Below are 20,507 nucleotides of genomic sequence, written 5' to 3'. Positions count from 1 at the left end.
TATTGACGGTTCTATCAAGGAATGCTCTCAAATAATCGTCTTCAATTTTTTTTGATTGGCCGGAACGTTCTTGACCTTCTATGTCGAAATCACCACATTCAAAAAGTCCGAACAAGTTCTAACATATTGAAATCAAATAACAATTATTAAATCCAAGATACCTTAAAACCACCTCCTCCTTCAAATAGAAATAATATATATATATATATATATATATATATATATATATATATATATATATATATATATATATATATAATAAAATGTAACGCTTCCCACATTTTCAACACACTGAAAATATTTTTTTTGCGATATTTATTTATATTTGAAAATATTTTTTTTTGAAAATTACATGCAATCCTTTTATTTCAAACCGAAGCTGTGGAATTAAAGCCACCTTTCCAAAAAAAAAATATAACAACTTTTACATACAAGTATGAAACATCAATGTAACATGTTTATAGAGACAATAACTAGATTGTCGAGGCTATCTGAAAAATATGGACTATTGTATGCAAATAAAATTAGATAGGTAACATATAAGATAATAGGAAGAAGAACTGTAGGAAAACCCAAATGTACTTGAAACAGCATTCTAAACGATACATTCAGAAGAAGTGCTAAAACCTACAATTAAGCGAAAACTTTACATAAAGACTACTTAAGAAGTTAGGAATAGTATATAACCGCAGACCCAATTTCACCAATTTTGTGATATATACGCAAAAAAATTATGTTAAATTCTTATGAGCTTCTTATTCATATCGTTTCATATTACATTATGTTATAGTGAATCTATTACAGCAATTTGTTCAAAACGATAATAATTTAATGTTATTATATTTCTTTTGACTGATACTGAAATAGTTGTTTTTGTAAAAAGATTAATGATACCAAATAATTGTCAGGATTTATTAAATGAAAAAAATATTTTTTAATTGAGATGGGGATCTATTGTAATCTTTAACTGCTAAAAATGCGTTTACTTCGAAACGATTTTAACACTTCCAGCATCTTATGGCCTGCTTTTTCGGTTTTTATCTTTATCCTCTTTTACCAACTTTCTAAGCTCAACTTAAACCGACTTCTCCACTTTCGGATATGTTGATTTCGCGTTGAAAAACTTTTCCTCGCCAGCTAACGAACAAAACGACGTTACGTCAAAAAGCCAAAAAAATGGCGAACCAGAGAGAGTTATCGAATTTGAATGGATACGTATGGAATAAAATCAAGCTCATACATTTCCAAGCACCGTTTGAAATTTGGTATCTATCGCACTGTAGTTCTCCAAATAAAACCATAACGTTATGGGCGTTTGGTGAGGGGAAATTACGTCATATTGATTCATGGCATGGGGTTCGCGTGTCAGATCCGTAACTTGCATTATTCTGCACCAACACGTTAAATATTTATGGATAATTTAATGGACTCGTGCGTCTCACGTTTCTTATGGTGGTGTTTATATTCGTCCCAGCTAATGGTAATTTACTATATTTACTAACGTTTTTAATATCGAATAACCTAGTCCTCGGTGTATTAGTTTTATTATAAAGAATAAATACCATAAAAAATATCAAAAGCAATTGAATACGTAGAATAATGTGTAATCTATACAATTAAAAACAAATATTATACCCTTATTAAAGTAGCAAAATAATATTTCACTCTTAGTTTTATCACTCACTTTATTTTGATAATGTGGGTTAATTTATTAAACTTTACAGCTATACCCTAATAGAATTCGAACAGCCGTTATAGTAGCAGTAACAGTAACTAGCATATGACCTTAAATATTGGGCTTACCTTACTGGCTTACTTCCAAGGAACAACAATTCCAGCCATGATCTTTAAGCAGATCAGTTCAATCAGTAAGTCAGTAGGATTAATGCTGAATATAATGGCTCACGTTAAACAATATCATCTACTAACAAGAATGAGGCACAGAAAAAACAGCATAAAAACATCAAATTACATTATATATATAAATTACCTTAAGCAAAATTAATAATTAATAAAAATAATAAAAATTACCTTAAGCGAACATGGCATATCCAAATTATTCAAAAATAAATACGTTGTGTACGATTTCAGTTGACTGACTGTTAAACGTCGATATTTGATAACGAAAATATGATAATATAACCAGATATAATCAAACAAAATCAATTTCGATATATTATTATTTATATACAATTCAATTTAAACTCGACATCCAATAAATTCGAATAAATATATCAAAAAAATAAACATAGATGAATTGCTCTTTAAATCACACATACTAAAACATATTTTATGTATACCTCATCATGATGCGATTGAAATTACTCTAGTTACTATTTATTTCCCTATCTTGGGATTGAAGCAGAGGAAAAAGGAATTGACGGAATAGAAAAAAATTAAATATGTAAACAAGCAATCATTTGTTTTGAACATAAATAAGTATTTGTTTGACATACTTGAAAATTAACATAGAATTTAAATTAACCAATTGGAATTTCTTTATCGATCTGGAAATTGAAACAAACTAAAATAAATGTGATATTTACATAATTTATTTTGAACATAAATAAATATTTTCGGGTCTTAAAATGAATAGCATCTTCAAAGCGTTATTTAAATTACACTAGTTATAATTAAGACGCATTATCATGATGAAAAACCCAAGCGTTATTGGCTTGTAATTCGGACCCTTTGAGATGAATCACTTCACGCAAGTGAGGCATAATGCTTAAATAATATTTCTTGTTGATAGTTTTGCCTAGAGGAAAGAACTCATAATAAACCACATTATGACAGTCGTGCTTTTCTATTTTTTACTAAAACAGTGTAATGAGCAAGAGCTTTTTTAAAACAGTTAATCGATTCCACTGAAAAAGTTGTCAAAAGCTAACCAATTATTTAACCGTTTAAAATATATATGTATAAAAGAAATGACATTCATATACATAAATATTATGACAAACTACTACTATATGTTAAATGGTAAAGGTTAATTTTTTGAATTATTTTTATAGATATATTGAAAAATATTTTATGTATGTAGTTAACTAAAAATTTATATATATATATATATATATATATATATATATATATATATAAGCATTTATTTAAACGACTTACTATCTGGCAAGAGAAATGAAACAGTTAAATGTTATGTTATAACAGTTAAATTTGTTTCCTGATATGGGTACTGAAATTTATGGAAAAAGTAAATATCTCACTATAACTTGTAATTGTTTTGGACAAAAATGAGTATTTTTACTATTTGACATTTAGTAATGCAATCAAAATAAGTTATGCTGGTTAGAATATATTTTCTGGTAAGGGAATTGAAACTGACATAAAAAATTAAGTGTGATATTAACTTTTAGTTAACTCATTGTTAGTTTTTATCGCCTGTTTTTTAATATTAATAATGAAATAAAAAATATGGCTCAAATTGCTTTAATAAATTTTTTTTTGGGAAAAGAATAAAAATTAAAAGCAAAAATCAAGTAAATTAATAACATTTTACATGATGTGGAAATAAATTATTATTTAATAAACTGTATAATTAATATGAATTACAATCAAAATTATCTCCAACAAATATAGAATATTAAAAGTGTTCGAAAATAACTACAAAAATTTAAAGAAATAAGGATTAAACGTCGATATTTGTAGATATACAATTATAAAAAAATAAATAGCAATAAAATGAAATATTAATTGTTCACGAAGTTTGCATATACATTTTTTCTTAATGAAAAACTGACATCACATCCTTTCCTTCAAAGAATTTCACCACTATTATAGTGAAATTCAGTTTTTGAAATATTTATTTTAATTTATTTAGAATTTGTAATATTTCACACTTTATATGTGTTTGTTTTGGACATAATTATTTGATAAGGTGTTAGAGAATATGAGTTAAAATGTAATTCACAATATGCTAAGTAGGACTTATTCATAATTTGGGAATTCAAATTAACTAAAAAATAATCTAATGTGAATGCAATATCGCGCTTTTAAATTTTATCACTTACTTTAAAAATAACATATTTATTTTATTTGATTGAAGATAAACAATATATCAAAAATATGATTCATATTACACTAGCTAAAACTTTTTTTCTGCCTTCTAGCAGTTGAAACTTAGAGAAAAAAATCAAAAGGTAAAACTTACTGTGGTGTAGTGTAGTTAAACCGTTCAATTTCTGGTCACAGTCACCGTGTTGATGCTACTACTCGGTATACCTGTTGAATACCGCACGAATTGTGTATTCACCCGACACGACAACCCTTATATATTCGCTGTCCAAGTTGTTTTACCGCCTTTTTTGGCACGCATGTACGATAGAACGGCTGCGTGGGAGATCGGTCCGATCGCGAGCCGTAACACTTTTCCGAAAACTAGTTTGTTGTCCGTTTGATTGGCTGGATGGGCGCGAGGATTGATCGCGTTTTAAGCCACCCTCCTTCTGACAACAATTCATCAACGCGAACAGGTCAATTAGCCGTAATACTGATGAAACACTGGCAAAGAAATGGATCGACGTTTTCAATTGTTTATAGTTTATTGATATAAAATCTTTTATTGGTGTATTTATCATTTTTTCCTCTAAATATCGCATTTTAAAATATTATTACATGAAAATAGGTTCTTGTATATGAAACGAAAAAAAAACTATGTTTATAGAGGGTGCGTGGTTTTTTTAACGGATATCGCTAGCCATATATCATTTTGTCGTCCTGGAATTAGGTAGAAAATGTAGAAATATAGAATGGGAACTTAAATGGACACACCCATATTCATATTTTGCGCTTTAGAATAACCAGGGGGTCCTAGGTCAAAAGTTTTCAGATTCCTTTTCTTTTTTTTTTTTCTTAAAACTTCAAAGTTATATTTGTTGCTTTTCTATTATTGTGTATAATTGTAAGGAAATTTGTGGTTATGACGTTATTTTCGTAGCACTTAAGGTAAATTCTCCTTATTTAAATGCCAAATTATAATATGAGTGTTATATTCCAAGTGGTTATTTTCCAAGTGATTCGGCTCTAGCCGAGAAACCGTTTTTAAAGTTAACAATTATAAACTTTAGGAAACCCTTATAAAGGTCAACTGAAAAGTCCCTGGCCTGACACATAGATAATCCATATGTTTCTTAGTTAGCCCTAACCCTCAAAAGATGCGTGTATAAATTTGACACCTGTCGGATCATTATTTTGTGAATTATAATATTTTGAGTGAAGCAACATTTGTTATTATGAAAAAAATTAATAAAAAAATTTCGCGTGTTGATAAAATATTGCTTTTTGAAGGTAAAAAATACAGTTGAAGCAAAAAATTGGCTTGATGCCGAGTTTCCGCATATTGCCCCAGGAAAATCAACCGTTACGCATTGGTATGCTAAATTTAGACGTGGTGAAATGAGCACCGAAGACGGTGAACGCAGTGGACGCCCAAAAGAGGTTGTTACCGACAAAAACATAAAAAAAATCCACAAAATGATTTTTAATGACCGTAAATTGAAATTGAACGAAATATCAGACACTCTAAAGATATCAACTGAATATGTACATCATATTATTCACGAATATTTGGGTATGAGAAAGCTCTGTGCAAAGTGGGCGCCGCGCCAGCTCACTTTTGTCCAAAAAAAAATTCGTCTTCGTCTGTAATTTGGTATGCGCATGGAATAATTTTCATTGGCTACCTTAAAAAGGAAAGACCATCAACAGCGACTATTACATAGCGTTATTGGGCCGTTTGAAGGGCGAAATCGCGGAAAAACGGCCGCATTTGAAGACAAAGAAAGTGATGCTTCACCAAGACAATACACCGTGTCACAAGTCAGTGAAAACGATGGCAAAAATCCATGAATTGGGCTTCGAATTGCTTCCTGATCTACCGTATTCTCCAGATCTGGCCCCCAGCGACTATTTCCTGTTCTCAGATCTCAAAAGAATGCTAACTAGGAAGACATTTTCGTCGAATGAAGAGGTGATCGCCGAAACTGAGGTCTATGTTGAAGCAAAAGACAGATCGTACTACAAAAATAGTATCGGAAAGTTGGAGGGTCGCTATAATCAGTGTATAACGCTTGAAGGGAATTATGTTGAATAAAAAAAACTAATTTTGCCAAAAAAAATTATTTTACTATGGTAGGCCGGGAACTTTTCAGTTGACCTGTTAATTTCTTACGTCTAGCTTTCGAGCAATTAGGTTTATTTATGGCATTTCTAACCAAAAATCATTGATTTTGGACCCAAATGTGGAATATTATTGTTTAACCAAGATGAAATTCCTAAATGTAATTTTAATAGTTTTTCATTAAAATCTACATCGATAATTGAATTGAAATACATAGCGCGTGTACAATCACAATCATTTCATTTAACCTATAGAAAACGAAAATATTGCTACAAGTTAAATATTTGAATCAGCAATTACATAACCAACATTAGAATATTTAAAAAGAATTAGAAGCAAGTACAAAGAACATACATTTTTCAAAGAAACTATATTGCGAGGTTTGAAAACTTAAAATTAGAGTACGTTTCTCCGTAGATGCTTTTAAAACAGATGAATATGTACCTGCATGCTGATCAGAACCAGACATATAACATCAAAATGACTAAGAACTAAATGTATCTGTGTATATAGTAATATTGTAAGCACGATATTTCTCTCTGCCTAGACAATCTTCCATAACCATATCTTGTGTTTTTCCAACAATTTCCCATGATGTGCCGATATAGTTTTTGGAACTGTTTCACGTAGATCGTTTTCAATCGGACTATTTTATTCGTAACGTATTACAGAGCGATACCCGTAGCACGGAATAACATATTTATATGAAGTATACGTATAAAACGAAAAATATGTTTCATATACAGTAATATCATGAAAATGGGCCGTCTAGTTTACATTAAAGTTAAAGGACTTTCAAGCATTTTAAGAAACATATTGAAAAATGTTTTACAATCAGCTTATTTATTTAAACATTCATTTTGGTTTTATGATTTTTTTAAATAATGGAAAAATTATTAAGTATTATAATTAAACATAAGCAAACAAAATCCATTTCGTAATAACGTAAGTAACATAACCTAAACAACTTTAATTCCATATCCGACATATTCTGATCAATCTTTTAGTGCTCATATCACTCACAATAAACTTTATTTTACGTAATTCAATTGAAACTAACAGAAAAATATAAACAACCAATTGTTTGTTTTGAACATAAATAAAGTAGTTATTCGACAGACTTGAGAATTAAAAAATATTACAAATTACACTAATTCGAATGTCTTTAGTCCTCGAATGTCCAATGAAATTGGAATTTTGCAATTGAAACAAAAAAATAAATGTGATATTTATATAATTTATAATAAGAGAAATAAATATTGGTTTTAAAAAATCTCCCAGTACCCTCTTAATTAAATTAAACTACTAATGATTTAGACTGATTATCAGAATGAAAAACGCAAGATTAAATCTCGTCCAGGGTCATGAAACTAATTATTAATTGGGTTGAGATGATAACTTTATAACATATAATAAAATATGATCTTAGCAAATGGGGAAGCCATTTTGTACATATACAAAACTCAAAGCTTCCATTAAAATATTGATGGCTGTATGTAGTAAAATGATTTTAACTTCTATTAAACCGATCTTGATCAAGGAAGGTCTACCTTAAATCAAACTTCTTTATTTTTGCAAAGATATTTTATATTGTACTGATGTTGTACAATTTTTGAACATCCTATAGATTGTCTTGAATTAAAACAATTATTTTTGAAGGGGCTGATTCGTTTAAAGGATTTATCAATTCAAATTTTCAATTTTTTTATTATTAAAAATCAAATTTAAATGGTTTGTACACACACATCGAATGATAAATTACAAATTGATTATAATCTTATGAAAATGTATGTATTAAAATATACCTTATTTCTGCTACTAACGGATATATGGTGCTTCACTAATACATTGAACTAACTGCTAATAGAGCCAGAAATTAATTATTATCAGTGCCGTTGTCTGTTTACGCTTCACATGTAAACTACATACACTAAACACAAACCACTCTGTTGAGTCGAAGATGCTATAGACAAAATTGTATAATGTATAAACGCCTTACTTTGAAATTAAAAAACAACCGACTTGGAAAATACTATTTTATTTACAAATAGTTAAAGACATATATTTTTTATCACGCGTTGACTAGCAGAAACTAAAATATCGCCATTTTCCCGGTGTAACCGGTGAAACACCTCTTTGTCCATTTTCGCTTGTGAGAATTATCTATAAGGTTTTTCGGTGCAACTTAATATTTCAATTGAAAAATCCCCGGTCTACCATAGTAAAACACATTTTTTGACAAAAATTATTTTATTCAACATAATTCCCAACAAGGGTGATTATATATCACTGATTAGAGCGACCCTCCAACTTTTCGATACCATTTTTGCAGTACGACTTGTCCATTGCTTCAAAATATGCCTCAGTTTCGGCTGAGCTCATTCGACGAAAATTTCTTCACAGCGAGCATTCTTTTGAGATCTGAGAACAGAAAATAGTCGCTGGGGTACCAGATCACGAAAATACGATGGATGGGGAAGCAATTCAAAGCCCAATTCATGGGTTTTTGCCATCGTTTTCACTGACTTGACATGGTGCATTGTCTTGATGAAGCAGCATTTTCTCTTTCTTCAAATGCGGCCGTTTTTCGGCGATTTCGTCCTTCAAACGGTCCAATAAGGCTATGTAATAGTCGCTGTTGATGGTCCTTCCATTTACAAGCTTTGCTTTGGAGTGAGTTCAACGTGTGCAGTCCATTCAGATCTCTGTTGATTGGACTTCGGAGTGAAATGATGGAGCCGCGTTTCATTCATTGTCACATATCCACGCAAAACCTCGGATATATTTCGCTTGATCATCTTCAAACAGTGATCCGAATCATCAACTCGTCGTTGTTTTTGGTCAAAAGAGAGCTCGCGCGGCACCCACTTTGCACAGAGCTTTCTCATACCCAAATATTCGTGAACGATAAGATCTACACGTTCAGTTGATATCTTCTGAATTTAGAGTGTTAGATTTTTTAAATATTTTCGTCGATAACAACCTCTTTTGGGCGTCCACTGTGTTCACCGTCTTCGGTGCTCATTTCACCACGTCTAAACTTAGCATACCAATTCTTGATGGTTGATTTTCCTGAGGCGGTGTTAGGAAACTCGGCATCAAGCCAAGTCTTTGCTTCAACTGTATTTTTTCCCTTCAAAAATCAATATTTTATATTTATTATTTATATATCAATATTATTTATATAACACGCGAAATTCCTTTTTATCCATTTTTTTCACAATAACAAAAGTTGCTTCACTCAAAATGCTATAATTCACAAACTAATGATCCGACAGCTGTCAAATTTATACACGCATGTTGTGAAGGTTAGAGCCAACTAAAAAACATATGGATTTAATTCTAGTAGCGCCATCTATGTGTCAGGTCGGGGTCTTTTCAATTAACCTGTTACAACGATCATTATGTATATATTTTTTTTAAATGATTTTTTGTGTCAAATATATATATATATATATATATATATATATATATATATATATATATATATATATATTAATGACTGAGATTATTTGTTTTACCATTTAATATGACATTGGCTATAAAATCGGTCTCGATTACAATTCTCGCGAGAAGATTCATATTTCATTCGAGCTAATATCCTGAGTGGAAACTAAAAATAATGCGACCAATAATGGAAATATAATTAGCCGTATTATGTGACGTATCTGAGAGATCTATGATGAATGATAATGGTTTATTATTTCTAGTGACCACTTCAACAACTATTTGTACTGATTTTTTGTAATATTCTAGTTATATTTACAAAAAAAAACTCTAAATATATTTTATATTATAATTTAAGCCCATTTGTACAACAAATTTCAAATCTGGATAACTTTATGGTGATTACACTCTATATTTTTTATAAAATTACTCTTGTATTCTGACTTAGGAACAAAAATTTTAAAAGATTTTCTTTTAATTTTAAGCCTAATTGTGCACAATAGGTACAATGTATTTTATTCTACTGCTACTTTTTTCCATCTTTCAAGAACTTCTTGAATTCTATCTCAAAACAACCATGTATATTTTGAGGCTATTCACGAATGGACTCATTCTTTGGTTTCTTCATAAGAAATGATGCGCTGTTTAGACAGATAACAAGCCATATGCCGGAACAAGTAGTAATCAAAATGAGCAAGGTCTGGAGCATACGGCAGGTAGGTTACGACATCTTCCATTTTTATATTTCCTAGTGTCTTTCCAACGGTATTGTAACATATAGTCAAGCATTGCCATCGTAAAGAATAACGTTGTTTAGCTCCAATAAATCAATTCGTAGTCGATAGCGATCACCATCGATGGTTATTTATCGAGATGATACCTCGTGTAATTTCTTTGCCTTTCCAGAACGCTCTTTATGTTTGATGCACAAATCACCACTTTTGAAACGTTCAAACCAGTATTCACATTGTAAAGTCGATGGAACATGATTGCCAAAAGCCTTATGCAGCATTTGATGATTGAGTCCTTCTGTTTGAGTTTTTTTTTAATTCAAGTGAAAAACAAAAACTTCCCAAAAAAGCGATTTACTGATATTTTTCTTCACACTTCGACGAAATGACACCTGGTAAAAGTGAACATACTGCTTTTCTTTTCTTTTTTCAGGATGACCAGCTAGAACCAAATGGTCTTTTGCTAATGGCGCTTCGGGTTCTGGATAGTTATGCTTTTCGGGCAACAGAGACCCTGAGTTATGACTGGGATTCTCGTATTTGATTTACTACCGGGATTTATGGATAGGTAGGGATTTAATCAGATTGTTATCGTGTTGTAAGTTACCTAGGGAGAACCTCACCTTGTTGCATGTTCCTGAAGATTTCCACGAACGGGATGCCTCATTCAATGGGTAGTCGCGTTCCTCACAAACCATGGAACATTGAATAACGCGTACTTTTTTGGATTGATAAACTTGAAGTAGTGCAAGTTGTCTCACGGAGACGTACCTGTATCACACCTGTGCTTCACAGAGGCAGACTGGATGGACCGGCATTTTGTACAGAGTAGCTTTCTGGTGGATCGGGAGTTTGCTTTTTCTGCAGAGGAATAGAAATAGTAGACTGTACATGCTATTGACTTTGCAAGTAGCCTGCTAAATTTGGGCTTACCATTGAAACCTGCGATCCAATTGGAGATCGAGGTATGATACCTTTGGGAGTCAGGGGATAGAAACATTTTCAATTTGGAGATGGTATGAGCGGAACTCCTTCTTGCGATAGAACAGTAGCATGAGTTTTGATCGGGTTAATCTGCAGTCGCCAAAACTTATACCATGAAATCTCCAGGTTGAGTTGGACTTGGAGTCTGCCACGGATAGCGTCGATACTGTATCCGGTGGTATCATCTGCATAAAATGCTGTATGTGGAAGTGAGTAATCAGCCATGTACATGTTGAACAGGGCTGGGGCTAGTGGAGTACCTTGCGAGACTCCTGCATAGATTGGTTTCTGAGAGGAGACTTGCATAGCCGATCTTTACTTAGGAGGATCTATCTTTCAAGTATGTGTGAATTAGGGAAATTAGATCATCCGGTAGACCTAGCTATTTTCATTTAAAGATTAGACCGTTGCGCAATACTTATTCGAAGACTTTGAATACATCTAACAAAATGGCTCCAGCTCTGCGACCTTTTATAAATGCCTGATGGATGGTTTCTGCAAAGCAAACAGGTTAATGAAGGCTTGAGTGGATTGTTCATTAGGGTTTATGTGTTACGCGTCAGTGAAACTGTATGGAGCGTGTTAGTGAAGACCTAACACATACTGTTAGTAAGGCTTGAATATGAAGGTAGTTACAACTGCAACCGATACGATTAATACACAATAACGCCATCTATTTTAAATCCTTAAAAATGTAGAGGCCTCATAATTTATTTAAAGGGTCAGGTATAGAAATACTTACCAATTTAAATAATTTTGAGTTAGATATAACTGCAATCCTTTTTTTTCCGGTAGAATATTATTAATTACCTACGCATTATCTGTATACATGTCTAAATGCAGCATGGTGGTCACTACCATATCGATATAATGTTCTTTGCGCTCTCTATCTTATTGTGAAATATAAATATTCATCTCAAATATATAATTAAACTAAAAGTTAATTATTTCGAATAATAATGTGGTATAACATCTTATAAATTAAATTTCCTGCACCATGGTTTATTTATTTAATTACTCATAGATGTCGCTTTCTTACTAAAGATTTGTGGTATGATGGCGTATAGAAATATTGTCTACATGATGCATAGAGGAAAAGTACACCATTACCAATCTAGTGAAAAACTGCTTCCATACTTTCAATTTCCTACCTTTTAACTTTGTCCGCAAGAAATATTACGTAATATTAAAATTATTCTAAAAATACATTGTTGTTTATATTGTATTATACCTTTTCTAGCTCTTTACAGAAATAGGTTATCATTCCCATGTTATAGCGAAAATCATGATAATATTCAATCGTGTATCTTTCTCAATCAGACTACCACAATAGATATAAAAGTTTTTCTGTATGTGAAGTGTTATTTATTGTTTAGATCTATTTTCATATTTTATACCTTGTATCAAACTGTAGCTTATTGTTGAGTTGAGTTTATAGACTGCTGATACAAAATAAAATCTAACTATTGGTTGATGAAAATGGTATCATGTGGACAAGACATCACAAACGTTTGCGATGTTATAATGGACTGGAATGGAATTAACAAGCATGACCTTTTAAGAGATTATCCCAGAGAATATCTCACTGACACATAGATAGCGCTACTAGAATTCAATCCATATGTTTTCTAGTTAGCCCCAACCCTCAAAAGATACGTGTATAAATTTGACAGCTGTCGGGTCATTAGTTTGTGAATTATAGCACTTTCACTGAAGCAACTTTTGTTATTTTGAAAAAAATGGATAAAAAGGAATTTCGCGTATTGATAAAATATTGCCTTCTGAAGAGAAAAAATATAGTTGTAGCAAAAACTTGGCTTGATGCCGAGTTTCCGAACATTGCCCCATGAAAATCAACTATCAATGATTGGTATGCTAAGTTTAGATGTGGTGAAATGAGCATCGAAGACGGTAAACGCAGTGGATGCCCAAGAGAGGTTGTTACCGACGAAAATATTTTAAAAATTCACAAAATGATTTTGAATGACTGTAAATTGAAACTGAATGAAATACCAGACACTCTAAAGATATCAAATGAACGTGAAAGCTCTGTGAAAAGTGGGTGCCACGTAAGCTCACTTTTGACCAAAAACAACGAAGAGTTGATGATACGGAGCGGTGCTTGAAGATGATTAAGCATAATAAGTGCGAGTTTTTGCATCGATACGTCACAATGGATGAAACATGGCTCATCATTTCACTCCGAAGTCCAATCGACGGACTGTACACCATGAACCCGCTCCAACAGTCGGTTGCCAAGGTTATGGCGTTTGAAATACGGTCGCATTTGAAGACAGATAAAGTGCTGCTTCACCAAGACAATGCACCATGTTACAAGTCACTGGAAACGATGGCAAAAATCCATGAATTGGGCTTCGAATTTCTTCTTCATCCAACGTATTCTCCAATTCTGGCCCCCAGCGACAACTTCCTGTTCTCAGATCTCAAAAAATGCTCGCTGGGAAGAAATTTTCGTCGAATGAAGAGGTGATCGACCAATCTGAGGCCTATTTTAAAGCAAAGGACAAATCGTACTACAAAAATTGTATCAAAAAGTTGAAGGCTCGCTATAATCAGTGTATCACCCTTGAAGGGATTTATGTTGAATAAAAAAAACTAATTTTGCCAAAAAATGTGTTTTATTATGGTAGGCTGGGGAGTTTTCAACTGACCTGTTATTTAAATTGTTCAACCAAAAGCCAAAAATCCTTTACCAACAACTTCATCACTATACGCGAAAAAATCAAATAACGGTGATATATGACATTATTGATAGAAGACTGACTCCAAAAACTTTTGGCAGAATGTTGTTGAAACCAGATCATTGATAATCTAATTTAAAGAACATAACCCAGTTAAAATCTTGTGGTATCAAGCCAAGTTATAATAGTTACTGTTTGACTGTCTCTACACTTTTACAAACATATCATAGCAGGGCTCGAAGTCACGACTAACGCAACGACAACCCTTCTCTGATCGGAACAAATCACAACTAGATGAAGCAAAATCTAAATAATACACTAGAACAGGACGAACATTCCATTTTAATATTTTCAAACCCTTTTTTTGAACAGCTTAGTAATCACACCAATGATTTAACTAGGGCATACCTACCCCCGGTGCCGGATTATTTGAGCTCCGAAGCCTGTCCCCTTTCCATAAGTCAAACTTTCATGTGCTAGCGTTTAGGGCTATTTCTGGTGCCTCCTAAAATTTAAGGCACTAAACAATTGCTTATGAGCTTAGAAGCTGCACTGCATATTTCATGTGTCTTCTGGCATAATGGGTAGTCCATAATGCTGAAAATTTATTGTTGGTATGGTATTTTGGTTTGAATGGTATATAGAAACCTATATTTAGCAGTAGATCCAGTTCAGATGAACTTTAATTGTGTGATTAAAATAGTGTGTGCTGAGCATGGAAGATCTTTGATACTATTCCAATTAACACTTATATTATCTAAATAATGCAATTATTACACCATATAATTACAGAAACGTCACATGTGATATATAAAACAAGTAACATCACCTATTTTAGGTGCAAAACAAATTCACAGTCTTTATGTATTTTGTATTTTTTTCTGCTATTTATATTGAAAAATAATTTAAATAATTATCCTGGAAGCGAACAACCTGAAAATCAATTTTAACACGTTCAATTTTTTGCCCGTCTGCAAATATTACAATTATATTCGGAAAAAAAGTAAAGCTAATCACAAATATATATAGGCTTTCTCGCACTCAGTAAACATATATATCTTAGCCCGTTAGAAATATCCATCTCTGTCTTCTTTCTCTTTCTGTTGCCGGACAAAAGAAAAACGCGGATCGGGCCTTGAGGAAAAAACCGGCCAGCAATTTACATTTTAGATTTGATAGGACTTTAGAAAATTCCTGCTATCGGGAAATATAAATATAAATTGCGTTTTTAATTCGCTGCAGGAGATGGTTAACGTTGTTGTTTTTAAATTGGTTTTTAGCAGAAGAAATAGCTAGGAAATTATTAGTAACAAACTAACATAACATTTGTTTTAAACTTTTTACTATAAAATTATAGTGAGATGTGAAAGTTCTGAAAAAAATGTAGAATATGTATTAAATATTTCATAGGCATTATGAATGCTATAATGTTCATCTCAAGAATTAACACATATTAACATTGTTTAAATAGCATTTAATTAAATCAAATTTCCATTAACTTTCAATAATCAACAAATTATTAATAAAGGTTACTGAACTATACTAAGCTCCTAGGCTACTGAATAATATAACAATATATCATAAGTAATATTATTTTCAGAACTGTAACAACTTCAGTGTATCGAATATAAGGTACGTATAAATGATCTTTCTTTACTTTTATGTCATAAAGGTAAGTATGGAATAATAAATGAATTAATATATGTTTGTATATTAAAAGAGAGAATATATGAATAAAACAATTTCTAAAGTAATATATATTGATATTTATAATTCATATATGAATATGACTAGCATATATCACTACATAGTATAAAACAAAGTCGCCTTTTCTGTCCCTATATCCCTATGTGCGCTTAAATCTTTAAAACTACGCAACGGATTTTGATGCGGTTTTTTTCAATAGATAGAGTGATTCAAGAGGAAGGTTTATATGTATAATACATGCATAATATACTAAGGCAACATTGCTAATTTTAGAGGTTTCTAACGTGATGTCGTAAATTAACCTATTTTTTTAGGCTTATTTAGCAATTAGCAAAAACGCTGCCTAACCCTACGAGTTAGATCAAATTAATGTACTACAGTATTGTACACCATAAAAAGGTCTACAAAAAAGTCCGGGATGGTATATGTTTATCTTTTAGGGATAACCCACATTAACCATTTTTATTGTTTACTTTTTACGTGAGAAAATGGCTTATTTACGAAGCTATTTTAAGCAATACGGCATTAATCCTTATCGAATTAAGTACCTTAAATACAGTGTGCAATTAATATAGATCAATATGGTTCCTTACAGCATGTAAATTAAACAAATATTTTCGGAGATATTACAAATTTAAAATTTGCGTTTAAAAATATGTAATGTAATAAAAATTGTATGAATTTAGATATTCCAAAGATAGCAGGAAATCTTCATAGTAAGTATAGGGGAAGAGGAATTGTTTTACTCCAAATTTAATGCGTGCAGGCCAAGGGCAGTAATGAATGAACCAAAAATACTGGATCGATTTTAATCATGTTTTCATTGAGTGACATAGGCATATATATTTTATGCCCGTGCAAAGTCGGAGCGGGCCGCTATGTTTTTATATACAACGTTCATATTTTTTCTGTAGTGTATTTAATTTAGTATCAGCATTGCACCCGTGCGAAGCCGGGGCGGGTCGCGAGTATTAAAATAAGTGAGACATAGCATATCATATGTTCATTAATGTCGGCGATCTAAACTCTTAACTCGCACGGCTATCCAATGAGCTTGTATATATATTTTGTGTCACCGATTTGACGAATAATCCAGTTTGTTTGATTTGGGCGTTTTTGTTTTATTGGAGTATAATTATTTGTAGTGCATAATACATAAAAATATTAGGCTTATTTGGCGAAAATTCAACTCAAACACTCAAGTAACTTTCATACATGTGAACAACTGTTTCCACAAGTTTACATATGATGAGAGAGATCCAAAAGGAGGGAAACGGCTATGAGATAAATATGCTATTTCGAGCTACTTGAAGCTTTCATTGCTTTCCATACAGAAAATGAAACATTTTTTGTCGCGTATTGTGAGTATTCATCACCAAATAGTTGTCAATCAAATAGTCATAATCGATGAGTTACTCCAATGGAGCTGTCTACATACACGCCTAAGGGGAATGTTATTGACCATAAAATCTTGCTCTATATATGGATGAAGTAAGGTATTACGTATACGAGTTTAGAAAACCCAATGAAAATATTACTACAGATGTCTACCGACTTGAACTTATCAAAATTACTTATTATTTTATTAATTTACTTATCAAAAACCTGTGATATTTGCACTAGGACGTAAGTTGCCTGGAGAAATAATTTATGACCAGGGGAGTTATAAAAATATCAGATCAATATATATTTATGGTTAACACATCGACAGTCGTTACATAATCTAGTTATTTTTACACTTTTAATCTATCTCACACATTTAAATATAGCATAATTTGTATTTTAAAGAATATATCAGCCAAAAAAAAGACGTTTGAAGAAAGCCTTTAAAAAAATGTATAGCGAAAAGTAGGAGAAAACTTAACCCCGGTAAATACTTACGAGTGTAAAGAAGAAGAAAGAAAAATAAATTGTTAAGACAGTGAACTAGAGCTCCTGATAACAGCAAAAAGTGTGATAAAAAAATAAGAAAAGGAGATGTTTATTTATTATATCAAAATTAGTGCTATAACTTCAATATATTGTCGACCCAAAAACTATAACAAAGGATGTTAAAAGCGCACTGCACACATTATATATATATATATATATATATATATATATATATATATATAATTCAATATACCAATATAAAGGTTTCAAAACAAGAAAAGGAATCCTTGCTGAGAAAGATCCTATGTTACATGCTGAATTTAGCGAAAATTAGTCATCAATATATGCCGATACAATATATATTTAATAAATTGACTGGTTACTTACATATCTGCAAAAAATTATTTTTTTCGATAAAAATATTATAAAATTAGATTAAAATTCTAATATTTATACTATATAAGCACTAGCCGCTTTTCTTAATAAGCAAGTACTTCTTAATTCTTCTTATAATGTAATGACCTGAAATTTCTTTCGAAACATAAAATCGTGTTTCCTTTATAGGAAGTTAAATATTACTGGAGAACACGCTTAATAATTATTCAAGTGTTTTTGTCTATTGGCCTGCATGTAATATACCGATGATTGGCATGAAAACTAAGGGAGGCAGAGACACATATTAGAGATCTGAATTAGTTATCATAATGTTAGTTTCAGTATCTCTTTACCTATTAAATCATACAGATATTAAAGCAGAGAACGTCCCAAACAATTTACTTTCCAATCAATATATGTCCGTAATACAGTTAGCGGATGCTTAATAACCCATGTTTGGTAAAGTTCAAATATTACAGTCGTAACATGTCAATGGATTATGTCGATTTATGTAAATGTAAATATAAACTTAATATTACGATTTGATTAAAACACAAATGTAAATTGTAATTTTTATAACCAAATAATTTTATTTTTTGATAAATTATAGTGTTTTGAAGCAAAGTATATTCCTTCAACACAAATTTATTTTAATTATCTATAAAGCTTAAGTAAAATGTAATGCTCTTGTTATATAATTTATGGATTCAATTTATTATGTTATTTTACTCTTTTTGGAATATTTATAGTATGGGAAAAAACTTAGCTAGCAAGAATCCTATCGCATCAGATTTTTGTCGAGTACTCGCGTGTAAAGAAGTTAGACCCAGTGTAGGACCCCATAATATTGCTATAACCATAGAACTCATGTAGGTGCGATACCGTTGAATATCCGAGCATTTTACAAGAAAAGCTACCTGAAAGAGTTTTTTCTTCCTCGAAAGCCTTAATGAACCTGAATGCCGAATCTTTTTGAAGGTAAAAAATGTTGAAGCAAAAACTTGGCTTGCTGTCGAGTTTCCGGACACTGCCCCAGGAAAATCAAGCATCAAGGATTGGTATACTAAGTTTAGACGAGGTGAAATGAGTACCTAAGACGATGAACGCAAAGGACGCCCAATAGAGGTTGCTACCGACGAAAACATTCAGACAATCCACAAAATAATTTTGAATGTGTTTATCATATAATTCACGAATATTTGTATATGCGAAAGCTCTGTGCAAACTGGGTGCCGCCCGAGCCCATTTTTTACCAAAAACAACGACGAGTTGATGATTCCCGAGCCCGAGTTCTTGCGTCTATATGTGTCAGTGGATGAAACATGGCTCTATCATTTCATTCCCAAGTCCAATCGACAGTCATCCGAATGGAGTGCAAAGGATGAACCGGCTCCAAAACGTGAGGAAACGCAACAGTCGACTGACAAGTTTATGGCGTCTGTATTTTGGGATGCGCATGGAACAATTTTCATTGATTACCTTGAAAAAAGAAGGACTATCAACAGCGACTGTTACATAGCGTCAGTGGACTGTTTGAAGAACGAAATCGCCGAAAAACGGTCGCATTTGAAGAAAAAGAATATGCTGCTTCACCAAGATACTGCACTATGTCACAAGTCAGTGAAAACGATGGCAAAAATCCATGAATTGGGCTTCGAATTACTTCCTCATCCACCGCATTCTCCAGATCTGCCCCCCAGCGACTATTTCCTGTTCTCAGATCTCAAAAGAATGCTCGCTGAGAAGAAATGTTTGTCGAATGAAGAGCTGATCGTCGAAACTAAGGCATATTTTGAAGCAAAGGAGAAATCGTACTATAAAATTAGTATCGAAAAGTTGGAGGGTCATTATAAAGTGTATCACCCTTGAAGGGATTTATGATGAATAAAAAAAATTTTGCCAAAAAATGTGTTTTACTATGATCGGCCGGGGACTTTATAATTGACTTGTTACATAAAGACACAAATTCAACGATACTAATTTTCGATGTTTTACATCGGATGTTTTATACCTGAATCTTCAAATATGTACAACATTTTTATTGAAAATTGGTGTAATCATAATCGGAATACAACTCATGTGCAACGCTTGAATGCATTCTGCATCTGAAGCATAATCCTAGGAGTGGTGATACGTACACTACGGTCCTTTGGAAGTTTTACATTCAATATAATATTCGCCTATTAGAAAGTGTAAAACAGACCCTGCACTTAATATTGGTGCTGCTTACCGCTGAAGCTTACACCTACAGTTTCAAAGGAGCACAACACAGTTCCTTAGTTATTACGAATACATGGCGTTCTCATGTACCATATGTATCTTCTTTGAAACTCAAAATAGTTAAGCAATAAAAGTTAATATGCAACGATACAAGAACATATTTCATAAATTCACAATTACGTTCCACTATTGTATAGATGGGCTTTCGATTGAAGTAGAGAAATTTAAGTAATGAATGAGGATGAATTTATAACCGATCTGGAAACATAAAATTGTCTCCTTTATAACCTGATTTCACTACTTGTAACGTTTTCTTTTCGACTGAATATGGAAAAT

At 32.0% G+C, this 20,507-nt stretch overlaps 1 protein-coding gene across 1 annotated transcript in view; it reads right to left on the bottom strand.

The window, feature by feature from the left end:
- Positions 1-4,312, bottom strand: part of LOC143196419 (short neuropeptide F) — a 49,616-nt gene extending 45,304 nt beyond the window's left edge. Inside the window, exon 1 of the mRNA XM_076404089.1 lies at positions 4,166-4,312. The gene's annotated coding sequence lies outside the window, so the exon portion shown is untranslated. The remainder of the gene's footprint in view (positions 1-4,165) is intronic.
- Between the last annotated feature and the right edge of the window lie 16,195 nt (positions 4,313-20,507).

Source organism: Rhynchophorus ferrugineus, unplaced genomic scaffold (assembly GCF_030347505.1).
Source record: "Rhynchophorus ferrugineus isolate W39M unplaced genomic scaffold, kcgeb_rfMv2 rfM4, whole genome shotgun sequence".
Taxonomy (NCBI): Eukaryota; Metazoa; Arthropoda; class Insecta; order Coleoptera; family Curculionidae; genus Rhynchophorus; species Rhynchophorus ferrugineus.
The sequence above is the reverse complement of the archived record's forward strand: the minus strand, read 5'-3'. Positions and strand labels throughout refer to the sequence as shown.